The sequence below is a fragment of the Lycium barbarum genome, chromosome 1 (genome assembly GCF_019175385.1).
Source record: "Lycium barbarum isolate Lr01 chromosome 1, ASM1917538v2, whole genome shotgun sequence".
Taxonomy (NCBI): domain Eukaryota; kingdom Viridiplantae; phylum Streptophyta; class Magnoliopsida; order Solanales; family Solanaceae; genus Lycium; species Lycium barbarum.
The window spans coordinates 46,220,047-46,244,273 of NC_083337.1; positions in this window are offsets into that span (position 1 = coordinate 46,220,047).

The following is a 24,227-nucleotide window of genomic DNA, read 5'->3' on the forward strand; positions in this document are numbered from 1 at the left end:
CCCCCCACTACCACTAGAAGGGACATCAGTACAAAACAATGTACTGAGTATGTAAGGCAAACGATAACTAAAACTGAACTGAAAACAATACAATCTGGAGGCCAAATAATGCCCTGAATATCTCACCTGATCTGTCTCATATTAAATGTAATATAATGCTATTATATGTCTCACTGACGAAGTGGCCAGGAAACTAAAAAATCTCACTGACTCGTCGTCCAGGCAATCTGTCTCACTGACCCGTAGGCCAGGCAATCCGTCTCACTAACCAAGTGGCCAGGCTAAAGAAAATGTCTCACTGACCAAGTGGTCGGGCTAAATAAAAATATATATGTATATCATGCAATATATCATGCATATGCTGAAAAACACTGATAGTGTAACATGTCTCTTTTGTCTCTCTATAAACTCAAGGACACAGAGAGGGAATATGGCCCCTCAGAAAGAATAACATAACACTCGGAAAGTATGCCACAATATGTATGCCACACTATGACAAGCTCTACTTTGACAAATCTCTTGTCATAAGGTTCTTTACGCTCCTACCATGTATGGAATCATGCCAAGAAAAGAAGGAACAACCTTAACATACCTTTTGGGTCTCCTTAACTACTCAATTCTTATCCTTCCAAGCTTGTAAATCTACATTTAAGATGATTTGCACCAAGGGTAAGTCATTGAAATGCTTACAAGGTCAAATTAGATTAATTGGTAAGCTAGAGAAAATCAGACAGCATTTCCCTTATATCTTCTACCTCCTCCAATCTTCAAAACAACTCCCAAAGCACAATAAAACATCAACAATTCCATAATCAAAAGATTACATTCAAACTATACTCAAATCAATCCCAAAACTACTTTTCATAATCAATCCATAGCAACAACTTCATACAACCCCTTATACATTTGTATATGACAATTCCTTAACATCCTTATTATCCCTCATAACAAGATTATGCTCAAAACATGCTAATAATTATAACTCAAGTTAATTCACAACTCAAACTATAATCAAATGCATATTTAAACTTTTTCTCCAATTTCTTCTCCTCAAATCTTACATAATTACCAAACAAACTCATAAATATGAAACCACGATGAAATCTTACCTCAAAATTCAAGAACGCTTCAATTCCATAGTTACTCCACCTTAAAAATACTCACCCAAACATCTTCAAGAAGAGGAGACAAGTGTAGACCTTACTTGGAACCCTTAACCACTTTAATCTTCACTTTGATCCTTGGTTTAGGCTTGGAAATAGGTTAGAACATGTTTGGAGAGGTTCTTAGACTTGTAGGAATATATGTGCATGTGGTGGAATGGTCTAGAGTTGGGAAATGACCCAAAAATGACCAAAAGGGGTCCTTTTATACTTTCCAAGGTCGGATCCACCGACCTAAAAATTTCACGCACTGTAGCTGGCGCGTTCGCGCATTGTAGCTGAGCGTCTATGCTCCGCCGGCCTAACTTGTAATGTCCATAACTCTCTACTTCGATGTCATATCGACGAGCGGTTTGTTGCGTTGGAAACTAGACTTCATGAAATTCATTTTAGGTTGTTACTTTACTTCAAAACTCTTCACATGATAAAAGATATACTTCTCTAAATTTGATACAAAATTTTCGTCCAAAATTCTACCAAATTTTCCCAAATTTTCGCCAAACTTATCTTCTTCGATTTACTTGATCCCAGAACCTTTAAACACTTGCTTAGCACTTGTTAAGAGTATTACTTAACTTCATAAGGGTTCCATGACCTCTCCAAACTTACGTTAGTTTACTCACGACGCAAACGATGCGAGAATTTTCTAGGTGTAACACGGACGATGCCGCACTTCCACCGGGGCAACTCCATGTCTCCTTGTCTATGGCACAGAAGTGGTCATACCCGCAGAAGGAAATCCCCTAACTACGGATCATCTAAGAGGCGGAGATAAAATATGCCGAATGGGTCAGGAACTGCTACAAGCAATTGGCTATGATAGATAAAAAAAGAATGGTGGCCGTATGCCACGGACAATTGTATAGACAAAGGATGTCTCGAGTTTCAAAAAATGGGTCAGGGCCCGACTTTTCCAAATTGGACAACTCGTGCTCAAGCGGGCCTTTCCCCACCAAGAAGAATCTAAAGGGAAATTCGTGTCGAACTGTCAAGGGCCATACATGGTCAGGAAAGTACTCTCTGGAGGAGTCGTATGCCTAGCCGAAATGGATGGACAAGAGTGGCCTAAAGCCATCAATGCAGATGCGCTCAAGAGATACTACATTTAGGATTCCATTTGCTTGTGACTGTATTATCATTTCCTTGTAATCGTACTTCCATAAAAAAATGTGTATCCATCAATGTAATGAGCTACGCAATGACCTGACTTCCCTACGGTATGATACGTAGGTAGTCCATATCGAACCCGTTCACATTATTAGTAAAACCAAAAACTCAGTTACTTATCTCGAACTATGTTCGACCTGAATTCCTGCTGCAGCAGGATACGTAGGCATTTTCGAGCTCGGTCGTCATAAAATCAAAACCCAGAAGCCATTAGGAAAACCTCAGAGACAGTAAAGCAGGATAGAATCGACGAGATCAAACTACGAGGATCGATAAAAGAACCGACCAGCGTCAACCCGACACTGGGGCTGAATTTTTGAGAGGATCTCAAAATTTCCTATGGAGAACAATCGACAAGGAGATAGCAAAACAAGAACCTACACTGGGGCAGAATTTTTTAGAGAACCTCAAAAATTCCTACATAACGAGAAGTAGTAGGGGCCGCTCAAGGCAAACCCAAAATTGAGATAGAATTTTTCGAGAAAGATCTTAAGATTCTTCCAGCAATTTGGAAAGCAGCAATCATACCTCCCGCGGGGGTTCCGAAATACCTCACTCAAAGTCACATGTCATGAAAAAGGTTTTTTTTCAAAAAATAATATATGAAGAACAATGCGCTTTACCAAATTTTTACTTTAAATTTTTCAGAAAACACCCATTAGTATAAGTATGCTCTAAAAACCTTCTCTCGAAATACCGAGCCCAAGAGGGTTCTAAATAACGTCAAGAGGAGCCACCAAACGGGAGGACAACAACGCTAATCAACCTTTTTAGGAAACTCATAATTTTTCTGTGGATGCAGGTTTTAACAAGAAACCGAAAGAACTATAAAGGCCAAGTCCAGCAAGAACAACTTGTTTGACCATCAGGTCCACAACAAGCAAACGAGAAAGAATACGTTCGAAATACGTCCAACCAAAAGGGTTGTACAAAAGTGAAAGACAAAGACATATCCGACCAAGAGGGTCAGAATGACAAAAAACAAAAGAGGCATATCTAGCCACAAGGGTCAATAGCCAACACAACGAATAGAAGAAAGATTATCTAGCTGAAAGGGCCATATCTATCATTTCCTTTATTTACTTTCCTGCTACCGAGAAGGCCATTGCACGTTTAATTTTCTACTACCGAGAGGGCCATTGCACATTTACTTTCCTGCTGCCGAGAGGGCCATTGCACGCTTACTTTCCTACTGCCGGGAGGGCCATGGCACGTTTACTTTACTGCTGCCGGGAGGGCCATGGCACGTTTACTTTCCTGCTGCCGGGAGGGCCATTGCACGTCCTGCTGCCGAGAGGGCCATTGCACATTTGCTTTCCTGCTGCCGAGAGGGCCATTCCACGTTTGCTTTCCTACTACCGAGAGGGAAATTCCACGTTTGCTTTTCTGCTGCCGAGAGGGGCATTGCACGTTTAATTTCCTGCTGCCGAGAGGGCCATTGCAAGTTTACTTTCCTGCTACCGAGAGGGCCATTGCGCGTTTACTTTCTTGGTGCCGAGAGGGCCATTGCACGTTTACTTTCCTGCTGCTGAGAGGGCCATTGCACGTTTAATTTCCTGCTGCAAAGAGGGCCATTGCACGTTTACTTTTCTGATACCGAGAGGGCCATTGCACGTTTACTTTTCTACTGCCGAGAGGGCCATTGCATGTTTACTTTCCTGCTGCCAAGAGAGCCATTGCACCTTTACTTTTCTGATACCGAAAGGGTCATTGCATGTTTACCTTTCTGTTGCCGAGAGGGCGATTGCACGTTTACTTTCCTGCTGCCGAAAGGGCCATTTCACGTTTACTTTTCTGCTGCCGAGAGAGCCATTGCACGTTTACTTTCCTGCTGCCAAGAGGACCATTTATACATACTGCTGAGAGGGCCATTCATTCATACATACTGTCGAGAGGTCCATTCATTCATACATGCTGCTGAGAAGGCTATTGCATGTTTACTTTCCTGCTGCTGAGAGGGTCATTGCATGTTTACTTTCCTGCTGCCGGGATGGCCATTCATACAAATATCATAAAGATATCTGCAATATTGTGGAATTTCGGAAGCAGGTGCACATCCTCCAAGAGAGAGCCAACCTGACCAGATCCAGACAAATTGCGGAGCAAACGTCAAACTTTTTCTTATGCAACCGGTCAAGCTAGGGTGCCCATGAGAGTAAAGCTCTCCAGCTAGGACTTGGTAGCCATCAAATCTCAAACTCAACCACAATCTATCTGTTTTACTAAAACACCACGACCGTTCGGATACACATAGGTAATATCCGAAGGTATTCCCGCAAAAAGTGGGATGCTCTTCTCCAGCAAGTCGAGCTACATGCGGCCTAATTCCCAGAGACCAGGGATATGTAAGCAGACTCAAAACCTAAGAGTCGGCCTCACTCTAACCACCGTCCAAGGAAACCCCGGTCACAACACCGGGAGTTTCAGGGCTCTCCTACTCAATCACTTAAATTCTTTAATCGAGTCGAACTACAGGTGGCCTGAATTCTCGTACATTCCGAGATATGTAGGAAACCCGAAAGTCGGGATCCGGCCACACGTGTGTGAGTTGTCTGAAATTTAAGGGCAAGATGAGTTGGGTCCGTCAAAAATTAGGGTTAGTCAAATTTAGTCGCTCAGGGATGGCGGGACATCGAAGGGGCAGTTGTTAACACCTAAGTTTTGACCTCCCGTAATTTATTTTAAGTGCTCGGAGTCCTTGGGTAATAAATAAAATGAGATGCGCATCCTAATGGGTCTAGGTAATTTTGTATGAAATTATTTGAGATAATATTTCACCCTTTTGATTGACAAGGAAATCTCCAAGGTATTTTAAATTTTTGTGGAAATTAATGATATTCAGGGAATATTTTTTATTGAAATTAATCAAAGGGCAAAAACCCTTTTGGATAATTATTTTCTTAATTAATTAAATCAAGAAAAATTAGATTAATGAGTAATTTTATTCCATTTTTAGTGTCCAAGGCACTTTGAGTAATTAAAAGAATTGACAATTTTACCCCTTAAATCTTGATTTTGTGTGTGTTGGCGTAGTTGCTTAATTGGTAAATTATCTGGTTAGTTAATTTAAGACCAGTATCAGTAAAATTATTTTAAATGAGTCGTGTTAAGTCCTAATAGACTAATAATTAGTTTTATTTTTTATTTTTTTCCCCGACCCTCCAAACATATATATACACACCATGTATATAGCAATATACATGGTGCGTATAAATATGTATATATATATATATATATATACACCAAGCCCAACATTTTTAAAATAAAAGGACCAGGCCCAATCCAATATGGACCAAGACCCGGTCCATTAGCAGCTAAAAGAGAGGGAGTAATACTCATCTCCTTCATTTTCAATTGAGACCCTGGGGGTCTTTTAGCAAAAAGAGAAGAGAGGAGGCAGCTAGGGGTAAAACCTTAGCGCCACCCTACTGTTCCTCCAACTACCCCGCCTCTTCTGGCCTTCTCCCATCGTATAGTTGAGTAGGTGGCATGAGAAAGAGGACGAAGCATTAATGGCTTCTTCCTTGTCTCCATAAAATCCGACCAAACATGCCCTTAAAGGTACAAACCCCCCTCCCTTTTATATTTTTCGTCATTATTACAGTGTTAAATCATTGTGAACCGTTAATTTTGGTTTCTATCTTGAATTTGGACCGCGTATTGGGTTTTTGAGTGAGGACTTGTGTAAAACTACAAGCCCCATATCGATGGCTGGGATTCTAAGAGGTGTTCTGGGGTTTCTATAAATAGAAACCCCCATTTGTTCGAGAAAAGAGGTTGGAAACCAAAAAGAGGCTGAAAATTACTATTTTTATGTCTTAAGAGTTCCATCAGTCAAAAATTTTAGTTTTAACCTAAGGGTTTCAGTTTTCTAGTTCTAAAATTTCATCTTTCATTTGTTTGTGTGGTGTTGGTGGCATGAGTTTGTCATTGGAAGCACAAAAGCCTCCAAGTCCATCGTTTGACCCTGGTTGCACTCACAAAAGGTAAAAACCTTTTAGTTTATTTCTTTTCATTTCTCTTTAATATTAAGTTATGCTTAGTTAATGTGATTATGTGTGGTTTAGGGTGAAGTTTAAGTTAATGTGCTAGTTTATTGCCTTCCGTTTTAGATTCTTGTTTATATTATGCTTAGTTAATATGATTATGTGTGGTTTAGGATAAAAATTTAAGTTAATGTGCTATGTTATTGTCTTCTCTTTTTAGATTCTGTCTATATTAGGCTTATTTAAAGTGCTTTATGTGAGGGTCTGGGATGTAGTTTAAGTTAATGTATTTGCTTGATGTGTGTTATAAGTCTTGTGTTTTAAATGGAGGTCAAAGTAGGTCTGTTAAATATCATGAGGAGTCTAGTCCTACGTGTCCCATGTGATAGGCTTGGCTCAGCAGGTTAGTTTGAAGTCACAGGCTCTTTGAGTGATTTACTTGCCTTATGTTCTTGTTTGTTGTTCATTTGGAGGTGCTTGGTCTAAATATCAACTAAGGAAGGGGTCAAGTGGTCTGTTTGAAGTGAAGTGTCTGATCTGGTGTTGGATAATCCTACAATCATGTGTTAGTTGGAAGGTTTTTTTTTTTTTTGAAGTCTTGTTATGAAGGGACCTAGTCTTGTTATTGTTTGTCCTACTTGATCACGTGTTAGTTGGGAAGTTTGAAGTCTTGAACCTAGTCTGGTTATTGTTTGTCCTACCCGATCATGTATTTTTTTTTTTTGTGGAAGTTAGAAGTCTAATAGGAACTAGACTTAGTCAGACCATCATTTGTTCTATTTAATCATGTTGTTTGTTGGAGTGTTGATATGCCTTAGACCTAGCTTGATCATGTTTGTCCTATCTAGTGATGTTTTGATTCTAAAAGAGTGAAGGCTTACTGTGTTTTTTTTTTTTTTGGTATTTATGTTGTTCTACTTGGTAACATGCTTGGCCCTAAGGGTGTTGTTGGTTTCAAGGGAATTAAATGCCTATGTTTGGTCTGATCTCTGTTTACTTCCTCTAAGTCATACTTACTTGATAGAAAACTTGGCACTTTGGGTCACATTAATGTATGTTGAAATAAAGGTCCTAAAAGGCAATTCTGGAAGGGGAAGGGATTTAAACTTGATCAAGGTATTCCATTTAGCTTGCCTCTGTCTGATTGTCCTGCTTATGGTAAGTGTGGGAATTTACTGAACCTATCTCTGAGTAAGACCTGTAGAGTATGTAGTTGGGATGTGTTGTGTAGCTTCCCCTTTGGTAGGATGCCACTTACGAAACAAAAGCTAATTTCACACTTACAACATTCAGAAGAAATTTATACCAAAAGATATTCACAATAATTCGGTGGCGGTAATAGGCCCATACGAAAAAGGTTTAAAAGTGCGACATTTTCTTTTTCTTCTTAACAATACACTTCGTAACATCCCTGAAAGAAATAAAATATCATAGTATCAATTAAATATGGTAGCACCCTTCTTGAATAATCAAAATATGAGATTATATTTTCCATTCAGCACCATTGCAGGTCATATTATACACGAATTTCAAACCTGTGAATACCAAAGGAAAACTAGTCTCCTCCTTGGTACATAATTACAAGACAAACTGTAAATTTACTACATGCCATGACTTGAGTTAAAGCACACCCTAAAATAGAAAAACTAGTCACCGAGTTCAAGTTACAAGCTTATGGTCTTGTGGTCCAACAAGCCTCCAAAATTACATACATAAGTGTGACATATGGATCATGTACAAGTTCCAAAATTTTACAAGACCTAGGTGCATATGCAAATGTGATCTTCACTAAAGCTCCCAAAAAGTCTACTCCAAATGGCCATCTTCAAATCTCTTCCCGTACATTACCTACGATAGAAAACAACTATCGCTAAGAATAAAGCTTAGTGGCGTATAAACTTTGGGCTTGGAGCCATTAGATTCTCCAATTCCCTTATCCTTCATAGATAGCTCAATAAGATAATAATAAATCAAGTATACAAGTATATCAAAGTATCAAATATAAAACCTTGAAGAATTTTCAAATGTCGAAATCAATATTCGAAGGCTCAAGTGTCAAGAAAGCTTATAAATCAATTCAATAGAGTTTGTCAGATAACCAAAGTTCACCCAATATGTACGTCACGCCATCACACCAAGCATAATCAATATCAAGATGGACTGAAGCCCCAAATCAAGTAGGGTCGTCACCGAATAATCAAGAGAATCAAGAGCCATGTTAAAAGTGTCTTTCCACTCATACTCGAAAATGGACAAAAGTCAATCATCAAGACAAAATGTAAATCCAAAGTCAAGATGGGCCAGATCTGAATCAAGAGGCATATCGATATCGGTGAAAAATTCACTGCAACAAGAAGGACAAAGTCCCAACAAGAATGCAAAATGATCAAGTAATTCGTACAAGTGGGCGATTTAGCGAATATTTTGCAATACTTGAGATAATAGCCATACAATGATATAAGATGAAGAGAAAGGAAACAGCACATCAAGATACTTCAAAAATTCCAGAAAATAAATATATTCCAAGTTCAAATTTATACACAAACCTTGGTGTTTTACCACACAACAAGTTCTACCATAACTCGAGGAGTTCAAATCGTCTACGTCATAGACCAACCAAAGTCCACTTCGTCAAACAATTCCTCTTAGCTTGTTCAAGAGTATATATACGTTAAATTCATAATCAAATATCTATTTAAGTTCCATGGTTTCAGCACGTCGAAACTAAACATGATATCAGTGAAAATCACCCTAAACTATCAAAATAGAAATTCTGGACAGTGCTACTGTCTTGTATTGTAGCTCAGTTTCAAAGGGGTGAACAACAAAAATAGACTTTGTGGCCTTAATGAAAGTTATAGATATATGTCTTGGGGTTTCAAAGAAATTTAAATCACTCCTATAGCAGTTTTTACAAAAATATATGCTCAAAATACAAACAGTAGTACATGTAGGGTTTGCAAAACAGAAATCTGGGCAGCACCTGCGTTGTACTTCATCACCCCTTTTCCAGTAAATAAAAGCAAAAATAGGTTTTTGAGCCTGAACGAAAGTTGTAGGGATATGAAATATCTTTCTATAACATCTTGGATCACTTAAAACTAAATTTTATACAAGGAATTATGCTGAAAACACTAACAGCTATCCCGTTTAAAAACGGGTTTTGTAACTTACCTCAATAGTGTGGAGTAGTTTATGGCTCAACCAAAACAAGTCTTGATGATTGATTTAGAGGATGAATATTATGAGAGGAGAGAAGCTTTGGGGTTTTATTTTGGTGGAGGAAACGAAATATGAAGAGGAGGTGGAGAGGATATGAGCTAAAGGTAATATATTTACCTTTGGATAACTACAATTTTTTTTTTTTGGATAACTACAAAAAGGGACTGCCCTAAATACATAAATATCTAATCCATTTAATAATTTACTAATATAATAATAGGAGTATGTTACATAACTACACCATGACACTTAAAACAAGTTTCAAATATCGCCAAGTTCATGTTCAGAAAGTGCGAAGTAAAATATACCCTTACTATCAAGATATGGTCAATCAAAAATCAAGAGTTAGTTTAAAAAAAATTGGGGTGTTACATGTTGAGTCTAAAAGGTGTCTAAGGTTGCTATAATAAGTTGGGTTCAGGGCAGTTCTAAGATGGTCTAGGTTTTAGGAAAAAAATGGACAATCACTTAGTTTTAACAGTCTTGTCAAGCAGTAATTGTCATTTTTTGCCTTAACCAACAATGAGATGTATCTACTCTGATAAAAATGGCATAAAAAGAAGGGTTTAAAGATTGGTAGTTTGACAAGAAGTGTGTGTACATGTGTGAGTCTGTTTGGTCCATCATGTATAGAAATTGTCCATAGATCATGTTTGTCTGAAGAAAAGATTTATTTTGGGGACTGACCACCTAGTTATGCTAATTGTAAAGATAAAGGATAAGAGGAGGAAGGGTAATGAGAACCTTGACATAAGTTTTTGCTCATGCTGTTTTTGTGTGGCTTCCCTAGATTATTCCCGTATTTTCCTCTTAATATTATGAACTAAGATCTTTTTTAGAGTAATGATAAGGACAGAATAAGGGATTGAAGTCTATTGCTCTTTCTTTCTGTGTGGTTTGATCCTGATGGAAAGGGAAATGTGTGTTCTCTATCTTTCGAAATATAATGTGGTTAAGAACAAAGACCTTTTCATGATCATAGTTTCAGTTTGAAGTTGTTAGGGAGAACTAGTTTGTTATTGTTTGCTATGTGTTTATGGTGTGTCTGTTCTCAGTACATCATATTTGGACCTGGCAACAAAGGTTTTTCTTTTAAAATCTGGTGACAGTCTTCCTGAATCAACTAGCTTGTTACTGTTCGCTATGTGTTTATAAGGGGTCTGTTCCTAGTACTCATAGTTGAATTTGGTAATAAAGGTCTTTAAAATCTAGACATCAGTCCCATGAGTCCATTAGGGAAGTTCTGTGATAGAGTTAAGTTGTTCTAGATCATCCCATGACCCTTAGTGGTGTCACTGGGGTATGAGAGAAAGCTCATAGAGGGAAGGAAAGAGGTTTTGGGAGAGTGAAAGGTGAGCCTGGGCATGAACTGGAGGTGATGACCAGTAGAACTCCAGATCCCTTTTGCTGAAAGGAGATTCAGGAGGAGGAGATGGGGAGGTGATGACCCCACCCTATCCTGCGTCCCTTTCCTTACCCTGAGACCCCATCCTTTTCTTTTAAAAATTCTCTTCATGGTCCTGTGACACAAAAGGGTTCTCAGGTAAATTAGAATGACTCAGTTGTGTCTAAAAGGGAGGGGAAGATACACCTAGAACTAAGTGAGCTACTGTTAATACTTGTCAAGTCTAAGTGTTGTATGATTCCCACCTTGCCTTCTGAGAGTTTCTTTTATCTGATGAGTCTGCTTGTTTTGAACCTTATTGTTTAAATTTAGTTCTGTGTAAGAAAAAATGGGACTGATGAGTGCATTATATGGGCATGAGTCCATCTATGAGAAGACTAAGTGTCAACTGTGTTATTTGCCATTAACTTTTGTTGTTGGCCCTATGTCATTGTCCACCTTTGCTTAACTTGTTCATCTATAATTGGTCTGAGACTTTTCCATTTTGGCTCATTGATTAAGTCTTGCTCCTTATGTGATGGTTGAATCCTTTGTTTGTCAGGCTGTAACCATGCCATGAACCTGTCTCTTGCTTCCCTTTCCCTTTCTTTTTGTTCTTTGAGAAAAATTTCTTATTAGTCCAAACACGTTCAAGGACCATCTCTAGGAATCAAAACTATTTTTTTAGACCATTGTGACTAATTGCACATATGACTTATCCATTGGGATCTCTCTTTCTTTAACAAAGGTTTTTCCAAAGCTCATTCATTTATTAACAAGTGACCTTGATTTGTACACCAGCTTGTTGTGTGTTTGAGTTAATAAAGAAGGGCAAGTTTTAAAAGCTTGCAGTTTTAAATGTGTGCTTAAAAATCCAAAATGCTGTCAAACTTCTTTTACTTGGGACAAGTGACATTTCCATGAGCCTTGATTATCTGTGAGGTCTTCCCTAGGCCTCTTTCTGTGGGAATGCTATGCTTGTTTTGATATTGTCCTGGTTATGTGTATTTTGGTGCTAGCTGGGATGGAACTTATGCTATGACTTGAATCTGTGGAGAATGTGGACCTACCTGGAATAAGGCTAGAAATCCAAAGGACCCTTAATAGCCCGTGTTGATCAAATTTGATCTTGCCATCATGTGAATTAGTGTAACCATGTCTTGTTTCCTCTAGGAAATGTGTTGAACCTTGATAAATGGATAGATTTTTTTGTTTGAATATGTGCATTTAGAGTCTTTTTTATGATGAGTCTTGTGCTAAATGTGTCTGGAAAGAAACAAGCCTACATTTGACCATGACCCTCCTGTATTTGCTTTGGTATGTCTGATTTGTTTCAGCTTATCCTGTTGTTACTATGATCACCTTAACAGGATTCTGTCCTGGCTGATCATTATCTATGCTCCTCTGAAGCAGTTGTGTGTATTATCTTTATTGTCATCTAGTTGTGTGACCACCATACCACCATTACCTCTTACTTGCTGGTCATATAGTCCTATTTAGAAGATGTTACTGGCTGTGTTGTGATAAGAAGGCCTGTCCTTTGAGTATGACACTTGACTGCTATTTGTTTGTCAACCTGCTCAAAATCTGTTTTGCCACTCCTCAGTTTTGTACTCTTTCTTTTTCTTTCTTGTTTGGATGTATTGGTTGAGATAAACTATGGTAGTTCGGGATCGTTCAAGCCTTCTCGGTATTAGCCATGCCTGGGGTCCTTAGAAGCCCCTTCGAACTTGTGCTAATCGGGAATACAAGGCAAGGACTTATTCCCCATGCCATTGGAAATCTCCAATCAAAACAAATCCACTCAAGGATAAAAATGGGGCAAGTATAGAAACAATATGCGTACTCTTTATTATATATATATATATATATATATATATATATGTATAGTTTCGTTATTCTAGTGATAAAATCAGTGATTATAAACTAACCGGGTCCTTTTTTTTCTTTTCTTTCCCCCCTCTCCTCACTCTCATGGCCATTTGGGTCCAGTCAAAGCCCAATAGGAAATTAATTCAAATTCGAGTCCGCGAAGGCGAAGTAGATAGCGAGGCGCGCAGAAGGCCCAGTCATGGGTGAAAATGGCTAACTAGGGGATTGGTACGCCCCTAGTCTAACTCTACTCCATTATCAATTCATTCTTATGTTATTTGTTTAAAGTTGTGATGTATTTGTAATTTGTATCAAGCTCATATTATAGTGGAAACTGTTATGTTGGAATTAGCCGTCTTAGGACAACGGTGCTTGTACAGTTTAGATGGCTTTAGGTCCCCAACAAATTTTCAAAAACCCGATAAAATTCAACGGTTTCTTAAGGCTAAGTATAAAAATGGGATTTTCCAAACTATTTTTTCAAGTTATACCGACATTTTAAGCTCCAAACGGGTAAAAGAAACTATTAGTAAAAGCATTTTCGGAAGCTTAATAAATCCTATTACAAACTCTTTAAACAAATACACTCATTTTCCTTTAAACTGTGCAAAAAGAGATTTTTACAAAAACGGCTTGAAACGATTTTTTGGCCTCAGCCCACGGATGATTTCCAGTCAAAAACAAATTTTTTATCTTTTATAAATTTCAGTAAGATAGACCAAAATTCCACACTTAAGTTTTAAAACTAGAAGGGACTAGAATTTGATAAAATATACGACTCACTTTCCTGAAAATTAAAACAAAACCAAGCTTTTTGCCTATGTTTGTAAGTTTTGGGCCGAGAAAAAGCCAAAAAGATGAGTATATACAGCTGAGACATACTCCTTTGGACACATAAAAACACTCTTTTTATAACATAAAAACCAAATCGTAATATAAAGTTCCGGATAAGACTGACCGTACCAAAATGGATCGACACTAGCCAAAGTATGAGTATGACATAAACTTAATTTTATAAAAACCAAAACCTCTCTTTTCCTTTCATTTACAAAAAATAAAATATACTCCTTGTATATAAAAGGAGACTATTTATACAAGGATATTGTAAATCTGAAAACTACGATACCCTGTATATAAGGGAAACATATTCATATTCAAATTCAAACTACGATACAATGATATGCAATTTACAAAAATGACAGCTTCCTTAAATGAAACAAAGTCTGAAAGAGCACCAACGAGTTCGCAGTAGCCTTTTATGCCTTAACACCGCGTAAAAAGCAAACCGCAACATCCAGTAGTTGAGAAACATTATTTGATAATAAAGAGGATTGTTCTACTCATTCTAAGTATGTTAAGTATCTTGAAACCATATCCTTGCATTGGTATTTTACTCGCGAAAGGTACTTTGGTATTTCAGTTTCCAAGAGAATTGTTTTCAGATTAATATGATTCCTCCCAATTTTGCTAAAAAAATTTTGAAACACTTGATTTCTCCAAGTTAAATTAACCTAATCTACTAGAATTTGTTCCAGAACTTGGGCCAAGTATAATTACTCTTTTCTTGCTAAGTTAATGTGTCAGCTATGTTACTCGAAGTTTAGGCCCATCTAAAAACATCTACTATTTTGTAAAGATTTGCTCTGATTAGAGGTCTGTTATGTCCAAGATTTAAAAGATTATTGTTTTAAATGGTGCCAAAACAAATTTCATTTGATCTCGCTGGTTTCCTTTATTAAGACCCCTTTTAGCTGTTGATTTAGGGACTATATTAATATTGTTAATCTCAAGCCAGCTTTCCTTCGCTCATATATTGATCGTGTTTTATTTTATTTTAAGTACTTTATGTAGAATTGGAATTAGTATTAATGAACTGTTATTACACTTGCTAATTCCTTCTCTTTTCCTTTTGTGCACATATCATTGGGAGTCTACTGGATTATTTTCATTGTGAGTCGGGCCTATTACTCCGGCCAGACATAAAATCCTTGCATTCTCTCTCGACTCTAAACAGTAGCAGCCCAAAAGCAGATGCAGTAGTAGCAACCTCACAGTGACAGATATTGCAAATCTCGGGCGGAAGTTTGAGAGAACCTAGGACAGGGCTCTTTTTTAGACTCTTTCGGACTAAGCCCGAGTATAAAAATATTTTTTTTTATCGGGATTAAGGCCCAATTCTCTGCTCTCTCTCTCTCTCGCCTCAAGTTTCTGCATCTGTTTTACTTACATTTTTGGGTAAACATTTTTGAAACTAAATAAAGCCCCAGCAGGCATTTGGAATACGTTAAAGTAGCTATTTTACGTTTTTGGCCTTTTTTAATTCTGTACCGTTTTCAGTTTTCATATTTCTTTTGGAATTTTTCTTTCATCACTGTTTTAAATCAGTAGTTTAGTCTAAAAAATAATTCTCGCTTTTCTGTTAAGTTAGTAAGTATTCAAATTCTAAAGTTTTGAAATAGCCTTTACCCAAAACTTCTAAAACATTTTTCTGTTTTGAACCCCCTCGGCGGAAAAAAACACTGTTTTTACAAGGTTAAAATTATTATTTTTATGTATATATAGTAGATGTTGAACCCCTTAGGCTTCTTCGTATGTTTAGTTTTTTATATTTTGAACCCCTCGGCGGAAATCCTGGCTCCGCCACTAATTACAAACCTAATAGTTCACTTAAATTGCAACATTTCTTGTAGAGTAGATAAGATTCTATTGGCATCATTATCTTGCAAACATCAAAGTGCGGATGAATAGTTTAAATAGTGTGTAACTAAATGCAAGAATTCTAAGATGGGTTATTGAAGGAAATGTCTACTTACAAGGGGAAGGAGAAGAACTATGGTTTCTCTTCCTTCTTCATTCTCTCTTGGATTAAAAAGTTATGTCGGGAACTAAACCAATGTGATAGAAATAATATCCTTTTTAATACTATTGTGCTATAAATCCATTGGATACTAATGTAGTAATGTGATAGAAAATTAAGCATGCTTATCTATTAGATGTTTTCCTAGTGAATAGCACTGATAAATAATATGTGAGGTCATAAACCTCTCATGTTTCACAGCCTAATACTGTAAATCACCCAAGCATTCAAACTAACACTTCTAGAATCACTGACTATGAATTCTTAACTTGTCGACTAGTGCAGGCTGTAAGTGAGAGAACAAAAATAGGAAAAAGAACATAACTATAGAGCATGCTTATGGAGAAAGAAATATACCTTTATAAACATGTGACAGAGTATATATGGATTTTTCACTTTGTATTCATTTGATTTTAATCTAAACCAAGTCTGCAATTTCTAGGAGAAATTTAGAATTCAAAAGCAAACACCTGGGGACTGGACTGTCCTCACCCTCTCCTTTCACATTCAAGAAAACAAACCCTCTTTGCTGAGTGCTGAATCAAGACGAAACAGGGGCAAACAAGAATTTCTCAATTTTATGGCTGGAAATTGATAGTGGAAAAGCTCTAACAATATCAAGAATCAGCATAGATAGTGTTTATACCAAAATCCATATCATCTAAACAACCTAAGAATCCGAATAGCTGAAACGACAGTGGTGCATCTTTTGACAAAGGAAAGATCATTTTGAGTTGAAGTAGATGATATCCATCGGCTTACAGTGCCATCTCAATAATGATTTTAGTTGATCATATAGTATTTTGAAGGATTCACGGATTGGTTTAGTTGAGTTTGAAGAAATGAAAGAACCAATTATAAACTTTTGTTTTGTCATAAACTTTTCTTTTGTGATATCATTTTGTCCCTTTGATGGGTTTTGTTAGGGAAGTGTGGATTACATTCATGCTGTTTATTTCTTGTTTTTTTTTTTTTTTTTTTTGGAGTTGATTGAATTAGTCTAGTTAACGTGTCTGCATATTTCTACCATACCTTGTTTATAGTCCACGTAACATGGGTTATTGTCCATATAACATAGGTTATGGTTTATTTCTGCTATGAGTGTAAGAATTTGAAAAACTTTAACTACTAGAAACTTTATTTCCTACTGCATTTATTTTGTACCTAGCTATAAAGATTGTTTCATTATAATCTTTGGTTGGTCATATTTGTCCTTTGGTTGCTTAATTAAATGCATTTTGTGATATTTTATTCTAATATTATTGTGGTCACCATTCTTGCTATTAGCATTAAATTATGAGAATTGTATAAGTGATATTGTATTTTTTTTTCCCCCTTAATAACAGGACAGATTCATGAACTATCACAAATGGCATTGATCAAGGAGGAGTTTCAAGACATTTTTATTTTATTTTTTGGTCCTTATATATACGCACAATGATAATGTGAACAACGAGTATTGAATAGCATATATGTAACAATTGACTTTTTAGTACTGAAAGTATTTATAATATCAAGCTTGAGAATTTTTTTGGTGTTTGTTGAATAATATCGGATGCTGAATATTGAGCCAATTGATACCTGTATATTAGTTTTAGAACATTGGGTCTCAACTGCAAATATATTAGAATTTTGACTATAGCATTAGTCGGAAAAAGGGGGCTTCAGTGGCGACTTAATCTTGTCACAAAAACATTTAGTATTTGTTGCGGCTGAAGTTGCCACTAAACATCAAGCTATGGTTGCGACAAGAGTTTCCACTAAAGGGTCGTTTGGTATGATGGATAAGCAAAAATAGTTATGGGATAAAATTTAGTACCATCTTATCCCACATTTGGTTGGGATAAAACCACGGGATAACTAATCCCGGGATTAGTTATCCCGGTATTAGAGTGTTATTTTATCCCACATAGAGGGTGGATTAACAATCCCGGGATAACTTATCTCGGAATTAGTTATTCCGGGATAACTTGTTCCCCAACCAAACAAGCCATAAAGGTATAACGTTTTTGTGGCGACACGAGTTGCCAATAAAGGTATATGGTTATTGTGGCAACAAAAGTTGCCACTAAAGGTATAATGTTTTTATGACGACCATTGTCGCCACTAAAAGCTATGCTTCAGTGGCGAATTACCTAACATCCATTTTGTGGAAACTTATTTTGTGGCATATTTGTTTACTTTTTGGGGCGATAAAAGTTGCTGCAAATGTTAGATTTTGTGGCGACAATCATGGGTCACCGCTAATAACATTCAGTTACAGCTTGTAGTGCAACGACCATATTGTCGCCACTAAAACACTTTTGTAGCGACTTTAATCGCCACAATAGAGCCAATTTCTTGTGTTTCTTGTCTCTCTAAATTCACGTCTCTGTCTCTATTTTAATATAGTACAGAGCATGTTAGAAAGAACACAAAAACCTCAAAACAATGGCAAGTGACGGAGAAACCGGCGATAAAAGTAAAGGAATCGCCGATGAAGAATACAATCTCTCCTTGTAACATTACATCGAATGATAACCCTGGAATTGTGGTGACACAAGTCCAATTGAAGGGTGAAAACTATGAAGAATGGGCTATAGATCCATGAGGACAACTCTAAGAGCGAGGAAGAAATTTGGCTTCATTGACAGTACGATCAAGAAGTCGGATGAAGAGTTGCTAGACTTGGAAGACTGGTGGACTATAAACTCACTGTTGGTGTTGTAGATTCACAACATCATAGAACCAACGCTTCGCTCAATGAATTCACATAAAGAGAAAGTGGAAGAATTGTGGACAACCATCCTAAAACTGTTTGCCACTATCAACGGACCTCGGATGAAACAACTAAAGGCGGAACTCGCAGAGTGCAAGCAGAAGGGAAGTACCATAGTGGATTACTATGTAAAACTCGCTAAATTGTGGGAGGAATTGGCAAATTACAAACTAATTCCGACTTGCAAGTGTGGAAAGTTCACGTACAATCTAGGGACAACCCTAGAAACCAAAAGAGAAGCAAAAAAAAAAAAGTGCATCTTTTCCTCATGGGATTGGATGAAGCAATGTATGAAATGGTGAGGTTGAACATATTGGCCCAGAAACCGTTGCCATTATTAAACAAGGTCCATTCGAAGCTGGTGCAAGAAGAGCATATGAGAGAAATCACACGAAAATTGAGGACCGGAGTGAAACTATGGCTTTTGCCGTGCAAGGGAGAAACCCTCACCGTGACCAAAGTGAAGGGAAAACCGATGGTGCAATCTGCACACCTTGCAAGAGATCCGGACGCGTTGTGGATGGGTGTTTTCGACTTATTGACTATCTAGATTGATGGCTAGGAAATCAAAAAGGAGATGAAAAATCCAGAGGAAGAGGAAAAGGACAGCAACAACAGCAGAGGGGTAGACCGCGATCCAGATGTGGAAGAGGCAACTATCGGGATAACGCAATGGTTGCCAAGGAAAGTGCTCAGGAAAAGATAGGATAGGTGAGCACAGGCAAGACATGACCTCACAATTTGAGCGAAGAAATCCGGAATATACTGTGATTCACGTGTTAAATTCTCAAGGAATAAACCCAAATGGCAATATGGACAGTTAGAACGAAAACTCATCCTGGATCACTGAATCCGGAGCTACCAACGATGTGACAGGTAATCCGAAGGAACTGAGTGATCAGCGGGACATTCCTGAGTGTCCAGTTAGGCTTCCTGATAGAAGTATCTCGGTGGCCACAAGAGAAGGAACAACTAAGCTAAATAAAAGGATTTGGTTAAAGGACATCCTTTACGTGCCGGATCTAAAATGAAATTTAATTTCTATATCACAACTTGTTGATCATTTAGATTGTGGTACAAAATTTAACAAAATTATGTGTGTTATATAGGAACCCATCACGAGGAAGCTGCTTAGAATGGGTGAACATCGAGGTGGACTTTACTATTTTCAGAATGTCCCGCGGATACGAGCTATGAAGGAGGAGTCAATTGTTTGGTTCGATCTTTGGCACAAACGGTTAGGTCATCCTTCAGCACAAGTAACGAAGTCTATTGCGGCATTAGGCCTAAAAGAGAGTAGTACTAAATTAGACAAATAATGTGATGTATCCCAAAGGCCAAAGCAAACACGAAGTAATTTTCCTTTAAGTGATAATATGGCTTCGCATACTTTTGATATGATTCATTGTGATTTATGGGGACAATATAGAACCCCATTCTCTAGTGTTGCTTCGTATTTTGTGACTATCGTGGATGATCGTTCGTGAACTGTATGGATTTTGCTTTTAATCGATAAGAAAGAAGTGTCCCAAACCTTGAAAAATTTCGTCGCCTTGGTAGATAGGCAGTTTGGTAAGAGGGTGAAGATTGTTAGAAGTGATAACGGAACTGAGTTCACATGTATGAAGACTTACTTCTTCGAACATGGAATCCTTTTCCAAAAATTTTGCACAGGGACACCATAACAGGATGGAAGAGTCGAAAGAAAACACTGTCACATTCTTAATGTGGCGTGAGCATTGAGATTTCAGGGTCATCTTCCGATCCGATTCTGGGGAGAATGTGTTTTGACTGCGAGGTATTTGATCAATAGAACACCATCTTCAGTTTTGAATGGGAAAACCGTAGGGTTTGTACGAGGAAGCACCCCTTGTAACCATTTAAGGGAGCTAGGGTCACTATGCTATGCACATACAAAGGGAAGAACAAGGGACAAGTTTGAGAGTCGGAGTCGTAGGTGTGTCTTCTTGGGATACCCCTACGGACAAAAGGGTTGGAGATTGTATGACTTAGAGAATAATGAATATCTAGTCTCAAGAGATGTGGACTTCTACGAGACTAAGTTACCTTTTGCTATAGGATCAGATAACTTAGTCGATAACATAAAAATGAATCTGGACGAAACGAAGGAAGAAAGAAACCAACAAGACTTCGAAGAAGACCACCCTGATAATGTAAGAACAAACGAAATCGGATGGACGAAGTACTGACACCGGATAACGAACCACAGAAAAGCCAGAATTGGACCAGATAGATGTCGGTCCAGATAGCAAAAATGTGGAGGAAGTGCAGCTGGATAATATCTGGGCCAACGATTTGCCACCAGAGGAATAATTGGGTCGGGATAAACGTCAGAAGCATGAATCGGTTCGGTTGCGCGACCACGTTACCGAAACATTCAAGAAAGAAAGTCCATCAACACGTCTGCCCGATCCTCAGCAATCCTCAGGTATGCCTTATCCTTTAGCTCACTATATATCATGTGATAATTTTTCTTTGAAACACCAAAGCTTCCTGACAGCAATCACCACAGGAACCGAGACAAACCTTTTCGGAGGCCATGAAAAAGGAACATTGGAGAAAGGCCATGCTGCAAGAGATCCAAGCATTAGAGGATAATAGAGCATGGACATTAGAAACACTTCCACTGGATAAGAAAGCACTCAAATGTCGATGGGTGTACAAGATCAAGTACAACTCTGACAATACAATCGAGCGATATAAAGCTCGGTTGGTTATTTTAAAAAATAAACAGGAGGAAGGAATTGACTACAATGAAACATTTTCTCCGGTTTCTAAGGTAGTAACCGTTCGAACCTTCCTGCCAGTTGCGGCTGCCTGTAATTGGGAGTTGCATCAGATGGATGTTCATAATGCCTTCTTGCACGGTGACCTTACGGAGGAAGTTTATATGAAATTTCCACTGGGATTTCGTGTACCTAGTCCGGGAAAGATACGTCGACTCCGAAAATCTCTATATGGTTTGAAACAAGCCCCACGGTGCTGAATTTGCAAAATTTTCAAGTGATTTGATGAAATATGGGTTCAGACAGTCATACTCAGACTACTCTATCTTCATGATGCACCGAGAAAGTATGAAACTTAGCGTCTTGGTCTAAGTGGATGACTTGATTATATCCAACGATGATCATAGTGCTATTGAACTATTCAAAGACTACCTACGTGCATGTTTTTCACATGAAGGATTTGGGCCCTCTGAAGTATTTTTTGGGAGTTGAAGTTGCACGTGGACCTACTGGATTATTTCTCTGTCAACGAAAATATCACTTAGATATAATATCCGAGTCCGATTTAATGGGAGCTAAACCAAACAATACCTCTATGGAATAGGATCACAGTTTGGGCTGGCCAAAGGAGCCTTATTAGGAGATTCGGAACCATACCGACGTCTGGTCGGTAGACTAATATACCTCAGTTTTACGCGACCTGAGTTATCGTATTGCGTGTATGTTTTATCCCAATTCATGCAGCAACCAAAGGAAGCACACTGGAGCGCGACTCTCCGGGTGGTGCGCTACTTGAAGAAGAACCTATGATAAGGCATTGTGATGAGAAGAGATTGTGATCTTGAGTTGTACGGATGGTGTGATTCGGACTGGGTTGCATGTCCGTTGACATGAAAATTACTTACCGGTTGGTTTATCTCCCTCGGGAATTCACTCGTATCGTGGAAAACCAAAAAGCAACACATTGTCTCTCGCTCTTCAGCGGAGGCGGAATATCGATCAATGGCAATGCTAGTCTGTGAGTTGAAATGGCTGAAGGGAATTTTGCATAGTTTGGGCGTTGAAACATAAATCTACGGTGAAAATGTACTGTGATTGTCAAGCGGCATTGTATATTTTGCAAAATTTGGTGATTCATTAACGGATTAAACAAATTGAAGTTGATTGTCACTATGTCCGGGACGCGCTGCAGTCTGGAATCATACTTCCCATTCATGTGTCTACCGGTAATCAATTGGCCGATGTTTTTACAAAGGCTTTGGGAAAATCGCATCAATATTTACTTGGCAAGTTGGGCATTCGGGACCCTTATGCTCCAACTTGAGGGAGGGTATTGAGACCGGATGTGACCGGACCAGTTTGTCCGGTCACGTCAGTGAAGTCGGCAAATCCCTAAGTCGGTGGAAATTCTATTCTAGTCTAATTGTAATAGGTTTGGTTTTATTTATGGTAAATTTGTAATTATGGTAATATAGTATTTGTAGTTATATTGAAATAGGGTTACCTTATTAGACTAGGATAAGGAAAACCTTACTCTTATATAAGGAGGTCATTATGATGAATGAAAGGCAGAAAGAATTCTCCCAATTTTCTTGTCTGTCTAAATTCACGTCCCTGTCTTGATTTTAACAATATGTGAAACATGTAGCAAAGTTTTTAGATCTTATCAAGCACTTGGGGTCACAGAGCAAGTCACAAGAAGATTAAAGTTTCAAGAAATGAAGCATCACAAACTGTGGAAAAGGAAATCCATGAAGTAAAAATACATGAATTTCCTATTTGTTACAAAGTATTTTCATCAGGGCAAGCTCTTGGTGGGCACAAGAGATCACATGTTATTTCTTCAAGAAATTCAGTGTTATCAAGAAATTAGTCATATTGATATTTCTGCAGCACTGAGAGTTGAAAGAACTCAAGAACTAGCGGTAGAGTTTTGTTGGTTTTCTTTTCCTTTTTAAGATATTAGATATGGAATTAAGGTAATTGATCAATACATTTTCTTTAGCTTTTAGACTTAAATAGTTCGACTGTAAATTATATTTTCAAATAGTTCTGCTTATGTGACAGGTGATTAACAACATCTATTAATAGGGGAGACTACGGGAATTCACTTCACTTTTGTTTAGATTACTTGCAATATCGACTGAAAAAAGGAAAGGTTGTTGTAATTCTACCTTCTCCACTAAATTAATGGGATTCTTAAGAAAATTTGAATGACCCTGATTTTTTTTTGGAAGGAAATAATATCTTATGACCGCGTAAAAATTTAAATAAAGAAAATGGTCTTTTTAAATATTTTATGTGTAAAAATGAAGTTTCTTGTAAAAAAGACATAAAATTTTAAAAACAAAATTGTAAAGGACTACAAACCATTTCTCCAACAAAAACAATTTCCACCTGTGTATTGTCACTGTAAGTTGTTGGACTTGAAGCAAACTAGCAAACACTGCAAATTCTCTGTTTCTCTCTCACTAAATTATTGACGCTTTAAATTTCTATTGAATGTATCTTTCTCCTCTGGAATTTATGTATTTTAAAAAGAACAAAGCATTGGGAAATAAATGTTCCCCTGAAGGAATATTCCTTGTCTGGTTTGCTTTAAATCCCAAGTATCAGGTTATAGCAGGTCTAACAAGAGAACCTAAAGGAAATTTACATATACAGAATTTTACGTTACTTTCAAGTTGAAAATGGTATTTGGAATTTGGAGTTCTGTTTGGACATGATTATAAATTAGAGTTGTTTTTAAAAATTTTGTGAGTGATTTGGAGTGAACATTTTAAAAACAACTTTTTGAATTTTTTTATTTCCGAAAAATTGTAACAATTTTATGTCCAAACAGTTTTTCGAAAAAAATAAAAGCTATCCACGGCCAAACGGGCACTTAATTTACTTGAGTCACATTTGTTAATCGATATAAATGGACAAGGTTTCTTTCAATCCTTTCCTTTGTGGGATTGACCTATTTCATATTTGCTGATTTTGTGGGCCTTTTCAATTAAATAACCTTTTATTTTCCCATATTAAAGATCAAAAGACACACAAATTAATAGGAGATAAAGCCATAGTAT